The following is a 7,500-nucleotide window of genomic DNA, read 5'->3' as shown; positions in this document are numbered from 1 at the left end:
ACACGCACTACTGTTCTACTGGGGACAGAATTACACACACACACACGCACTACTGTTCTACTGGGGACAGAATTACACACACACACACGCACTACTGTTCTACTGGGGACAGAATTACACACACATGCACTACTGTTCTACTGGGGACAGAATTACACACACAGTCAAACTCAATACTCAGGTCTGCGAGTGGACATGTTCTCCCCCACCACCCAAACAGCCCCTCCTCGGGAGGGGCACAGGATGGCAGAGACGATTGGAACAGGGTTGTGATTTTTCCAGATTAAATCAACCAGGAAGTCCTGATTGTGGGATCCAAAATGGGAGAAAGTAAATATCAGGTTTATTTTCCGATCATTCTCCTATCAGCTGTCAGACAGACCAAAAGCTCCAGGTGATTGTGCATTTATGACATATAAACAACTCTCCCTGAAAGTCACGGCTTTTAACACCTGCACCTGCTATGGTTAGCTTGACCAGAGCTAGCCCTGTACACCTCTGCAGTGTTGTTTCTTGAGAAGAAAACGCCATCTGCCACGAGAACATACAAAAACAAAAACAAAAACAACACTACTTCACTGTGGCTTAAACTAGCTGGTACAGGAAACAGTGTAGCCTAGCAGCTAAGTTTAGCATAGCAGCTAAGTTTACCATAGCAGCTAAGTTTAGCATGGAAGCTAAGTTTAGCATAGCAGGTAAGTTTAGCATTGCAGCTATGTTTAGCCTAATCTGGACCCTACATTTGGCTGCAGGACTCCCCAGGTCAACTGAGGATTCACTGAAACATATTTGTGTGTGAGCCGTGTGGCGCTTGCCAAAAAAAACTGCTGCCGCTCCCAATGTCACACCTATCACAGCCCCCCTGTGGTTCGGCCACACCCATACCCCACGCCCATACCCCACGCCCACACCCCACGCCCACACCCCACACCCACACCCCACACCCACACCCCACACCCATACCCCACACCCATACCCCACGCCCACACCCCACGCCCACACCCACACCCCACACCCATACCCCACACCCATACCCCACACCCCACGCCCACACCCCACACCCACACCCCACACCCATACCCCACACCCATACCCCACGCCCACACCCCACACCCACACCCCACGCCCACACCCCACGCCCATACCCCACGCCCACACCCCACGCCCATACCCCACGCCCACACCCCACGCCCATACCCCACACCCATACCCCACGCCCATACCCAACGCCCATACCCCACGCCCATACCCAACGCCCATACCCCACACCCACACCCCACGCCCATACCCCACGCCCATACCGCACGCCCACACCCAACGCCCATACCCCACGCCCATACCCCACACCCACACCCCACGCCCATACCCCACACCCATACCCCACACCCCACGCCCACACCCCACGCCCACACCCCACACCCATACCCCACACCCATACCCCACGCCCATACCCCACGCCCATACCCAACGCCCACACCCCATCCCCTGCCCGTGCCCCCCTGGCTGTGAGGACTTACGGCGTTTTCCCATCTGCCACCCAGACTCCCAACCAACTCTACTGAATGCCCAGACTCCCAACCAACTCTACTGAATGCCCAGACTCCCAACCAACTCTACTGAATGCCCAGACTCCCAACCAACTCTACTGAATGCCCAGACTCCCAACCAACTCTTCTGATGCTCCCAAACACACTAACTCTACTGAATCTTATGCTCCCAAACACACTAACTCTACTGAATCTTATGCTCCCAAACACACTAACTCTACTGAATCTGATGCTCCCAAACAAACTAACTCTATTGAATCTGATGCTCCCAAACACACTAATTCTACTGAATCTGATGCTCCCAAACATGCTAACTACTGAATCTGATGCTCCCAAACACACTAACTCTACGAATCTGATGCTCCCAAACACACTAACTCTACGAATCTTGTGTTCCCAAACACACTATAACTCTACTGAATCTACTGCCCCCAAACGCACAGACAATTTTATCCATTATCCTAAAGCGACATACACAAAGTGCAAAGAAAAACATTAGAGGAAACTACAGAAGGGTCTGGATAAGGCACAATATGCACACTTCTCATGTCCTGTGCAGCATCTGCTTTTCCCAAAGTCAAAAAGCACACTGCTGTCTCTTCTCCGAGATAAACACAAGGCCGATTTAGTGCAGGCTGGAATAGGATTAGTCTGAATTACGAGAGATAATCCAATAATCTGACTCCACACTTTCAGCCTGAGATTCAATGTTATATAATGTCCTCACCTGCAGTTACCTAGTCCAGTGCATGTGTATGCGAGTGTGTATGTATGCGTGTGAGCGAGTATGCTTGTGTACATACACACACACGTTTACACACACACACACAAACACTCACATACACACAAAGACACAAGCACACACACACATAAACATGTGTACCTTAAAAGACTGCACCTGTATTGATTACTATGGCAACATCACATCCAAAGCCAGCTCCTCTGTTTACCTGCATATTATAGACTAGATTCAAAGAAGATCAAACAGCCAGGTACGGCCCAGAGTCTGTGCTCTTATCTGTCCATCACACCTGAGGGGGAGGGGTTTGGAAAACAGTAGGATTCACCTGTGACTCACAACATGCCCCTCCCTCTCATTACATATTCTAAACGGGCCCCTCCCTCTCATTACATATTCAAAACAGGCTTCTCCCTCTCGTTACATATTCTAAACAGGCTCCTCCCTCTCATTACATATTTCGGAGAGAGAAAGGGAAAGAGAGAGGGAGAGAAGGAGAGAGGGAGGGAGGGAGGAAGAGAAAGAGAGAGGGAGAGAGAGAAAGAGAGAAGGAGTGAAAGAGAGAGAGAGAGAGAAGGAGAGAGGGAGAGGTATACCTGCTGAAGCATACCTCAGCAGAAAGCCGCTCAGAGCAGTTATAAATAGTTGCTGAAAAGCTGAAGGTAAATGTTGGAAGTTGCTTTAATAAAAACACTGCAGCAAATATTTTTCCACTCCGATCATCATGAGACGCAGAGCTGAGCTCAGATTCCTGGCTATAGATGCCCTCCAGCTTTCCGGAGCTAAGCTCGGTAAATCCCAGCGTTCCCTGGAAGCGGCTGAACGTCCCGGCCTGCCGTGCGCCGCACTTTACCCACAATGCACCACGCACCTGCTATCAACTCATTTGAAGAGAACATGAATGTACTTTCAGGGAACGTTTGTGAAATTAGATCCTTGAAGAACAGAACCTCCACTGTCACTGCCCCTGACAGAGCGATGTAACAGACACAGAGTTGTGAAACAGATCCTGACCACGAGAGACGCCCCATCATTCCCGTTCTGCCGTGACTCACGGGCAGAGTTCCCCCAGCATCCCCGCCCTCACTCCCAGCCCCGAAGTGAACCCAGCGTGTGAAACGGGTAATCACTCGCACGCCAGGCCGGCCCTCCCCGCGGATTACAGCGGGACAGCCCCAAAACACGCAGAACAATAGGGAACACAATCTCCCCGTCCCGATGCCACACACACACACACACACGCACACACACTCACACACACTCAAACACACGCACATACACACACACGCACATACACACACTCTCAAACACACGCACATACACACACTCACACACACACACACACACACACGCACAGATACTCACTCACACACACACACACACACACACACACACTCAAACACACGCACATACACACACACACACACACACTCAAACACACGCACACACACACATACACACACACACTCAAACACACGCACACACACACACACATTCACACTCACACTCACACACACACACACACTCAAACACACGCACATACACACACTCACACACGCACACACACACACACACACTCTCACTCACACATACACTCACACACACACACACACAATACACACACACACTCAAACACACGCACATACACACACTCACACACACATACACATTCAGACACAAACACACACACACTCACACACTCACACACACTCATACACATACACACACTCACTCACACATTCACACACACATACACACACTCACTCACACACACTCACACACAGACACACATTCACACACACATTCACATTCAGACACAAACACACACACACACACACAGACACTCACACACACAAATACACACACACACACAAACACACACACACACAGACACTCACACACACACACACACACACACACACGGGATGGAGGAAGTAGCGCTTGTGGAATCTGATAGCAGGGCTCTTTCCCGCTCGAAACCCAGGGGTCTCGCCGTTACGCGCAGGGCGTAGAGCACTCCTACACAAACGCTCCGTTTAACGGGCGCCAGAGAGCCAGGACTGAGCCGCACAAACTGGGGAAGAAAGGTTATCAAAACAGAGCGGAGGACGGCGATGGTGTAATGGTTAACGGGCAGCCAAATGTGCCTCGATGTCTCATGCAAACATTAACACTCAACACGCCCATCAAAACACAGTTTGACTCAGTTTGAGAGAGAGAGAGAGAGAGAGAGAGGGAGGGAGGGAGAGAGGGGGAGAGAGGGAGAGAGGGGGAGAGAGGGAGAGAGAGGGAGAGAGAGGGGGAGAGAGAGAGGGGGAGAGAGAAAGACTTCACTCACTGTGCGTTGCCTGTTTAAATCTGCCAGTTCTAGCCGACCCATATAATACGGTACCTGGAACACTCTGTCCTTGTTTGTTAAGCGAAACAAAATTTAAATTATTATCACAATAATAACGTGTCTGCTTGTCAATGGAGTATGTTCCTGAGGGTCAATATTAATTTAGCATCTATATTACGCAGGGTGACCTCTGGGCCTCTGCAGGAGGACTCAGTAACCCTGGTAACCCTGGTCACAGAAGCACCATTATGGGTGACGCGTGTACATCACCACAAGCACACAGCAATCTTTTAACAGCAAGTGCCTTTCCCCCCGATCCACCACAGACCAGAACCCAGTTCCCAGACCACCTGGTTAAAACGAGGTGAGACGAAATATAAACCCTGTTCCAGGGGGGAGCATTTCAGGGAGGCGATGCCACCACAACGGCACCCTGTTAGCAGTGAAAAATCTGAACCCATCACAAAGCCAACCTAAAATCCTATTTGACAATCAGACATACCAAAATCACCACTGCTAAAACCACCCACACTGCATATGACAGATTGGTGTGTTTTCTGCGTTTATTAAGGCAACATGGCATCATTTATCCTGTTATTAAAAAAAAATGTTTTTAATGCAGTGTTCTTGTCATTTCTTTCTTGGGGGGCGTCATTTGGGGTCACACAATATTCGCAAGCAACATAATCATGCAAACATTTATAGATATGATAATAAAATAGCAATAAGCACCCATAAACATAGCGCAAAAGAACTCGGTGTACACAAAGGCTTCACGCCCGAAGACCCAGTCGCTGCCGTCTTGCTAACATTACATCACTAATATTTTCAGAAGCGGCGTGTTCCATTTGCACACGCCGTGTGGCACCTCTCGCTGTCCTGAAATACCCCTCGCCTTAATCAAAAGAGGTCTGGCGCGCGGATGGCGGAGGGTCCCAGTCATGCGGCTGCACTGGAGCCGAAAGTGTCACTAAACAGCACATCGCCGATCGATGATGCCGTGCACTTTAACGTTAACGAGGTCCCATTTAGCACGGCACCAAATTATTAAATAAATAAATAAATAAATAATAAATTTTAAAAACTCGCTCATGCATTAATGACATACACATTTCAGTTATCAGTGCCAACAAAGGAAAACAAATATTAACAATGGAAAGAAAAACACGTTATATAGCCCATTTGTCACAGGCGAGATAGGTGACAGCTTGACTGTACAGATTTCAGGTTAGTCTAACAAAAGCAGGCAGATAGACAGCCGTTTCTAGGCGGGTAATTTCTCACACAGGTAGCCTAGTAAGCCATCCCGTTGGATTGTCATGCTGTAAGCGATTCCCCTAAACGGGACGCATGACTGTACACAGAAAGCTCCTTTGAAATTGGCAGCTGTACCTTGAAAATGCCGTAAAATGCCGTAGAACCGCTCTCCGTTTGCCGTCGGCGACGCAATGATATAGCTACTGTAGCGATCTGCCTACAGTATGCTACGCCAACAACACCGTTGATAAAAAAAAAACTAACATGGTATCTCTGACATTTCCGCTGTATTGTGCAGTAGTGATAGGCTAATATAATGATATTAACCAACGTATGTCTGGGGTGTGAAATATAGCTATTGTTTCAAATTATCCCATTGCACTTTCCATTCGGGGAAAATGTTTAGCCTAGTCTAAAAACGAAACCGGACATAGGCTACAACAATTAAAACAAAAAAAAACTGTCCACTAAATATATGCCTCTCTCAAAGCTGTGATAGGGTCGCCAAATTAATTTCGATTTCCCTCCCTACCACTTACAAGAATTGATGAAAACGGGCATCTCCAGGAAGCTGTGTTCTGCGCCTGTCCAGAGCCGTTTTCCGTTAATATTCTTTATTGCCGCCGCTAAATTGACATAACAGCCTATTAATCATCACAATCGCTGGGTTATCCTTGCAATGTCTTCGGGCAACGAAGCTTATTATGCGATTTTTGGCACGATAGCCTACAGTAGGCTGCGCGGCACTGTTGCTTAACGAATAGTTTACCTTCCAGGAAAAAAATTATCCTTCACAGGTACAATAAAAAACGGGCGCCGCAAGCAGTCCACTTGCTTCATAGAATAACACCGCACAGTACAGTAACCTGGGACAGTAACTAGCGTAGAATAATGCAAATCTATCACAGTCGCTAAAGGCAATAGCGATAGCCAGCTAACTAGCTTGCTACAGCTATCTCACAACACGTTTTTAATAACGGACACCAGCTGTAACGTCGCTTCACCTTCATAGAACGGGCAGCATGCTAGCATATGTCCCCGTTAAATCGCGATTTAACATATCATCCAGCTAGCTGCATAAAAATGAGCCTGTCCCACGCTGAGAAATATGTCCTAGCTTTACAAAACGCGACAAGACTACTAGCGTTTGGTTTTCTACCAAAAATAAAAAAAAATTAAAAATGCAACAGTCCAGACAAAGTATCAATAAGCATAGATACATTACAAACTATATGTTTTTTTTTAGTAATAACAGTCTAAACTGGGGTGTTAAACATGGGCATTAACATTTCGTGCCAAACCTTCCTTAACTTCACCATAGCCTATTCTGTGCCATATCCCATTTTACACGCATATCGCACCACCCCCTTTTGCCGTACGTTTCCCCCCTTCACTCTCAGCGATATCACACTTAAAACAACAGTAATACTAAAAATATATGAGCATGCAATAGCGCCGAAACTAGCTACCTGGCAGCGTCCTGAAAACTGCAGCCATTTATCCCGTAGTGTTGGCGCGCATCTCCCCGGGAATGTGACGGTGTGTGCGTGGCTCCTTCGCTCGCAGCGCTGCCCGGAGGCAGATCAGGACGGTCCGGGGGGGCTTTTCCCTGTTCCCTG

The 7,500-nt window shown here is 48.1% G+C and overlaps 1 long non-coding RNA gene across 1 annotated transcript in view; it reads right to left on the bottom strand.

Annotated features, from left to right (window-relative positions):
• Nucleotides 1–7,500, bottom strand: part of LOC133121371 (uncharacterized) — a 37,819-nt gene that overhangs the window by 30,273 nt on the left and 46 nt on the right. Inside the window, exon 1 of the long non-coding RNA XR_009708000.1 lies at nucleotides 7,351–7,500. This exon is cut by the window's right edge and continues 46 nt beyond it. This is a non-coding gene — a long non-coding RNA (uncharacterized LOC133121371). The remainder of the gene's footprint in view (nucleotides 1–7,350) is intronic.

The sequence above is a fragment of the Conger conger genome, chromosome 1 (genome assembly GCF_963514075.1).
Source record: "Conger conger chromosome 1, fConCon1.1, whole genome shotgun sequence".
In the NCBI taxonomy this organism is placed as follows: domain Eukaryota; kingdom Metazoa; phylum Chordata; class Actinopteri; order Anguilliformes; family Congridae; genus Conger; species Conger conger.
This window is presented reverse-complemented; position numbering and strand designations above follow the sequence as displayed.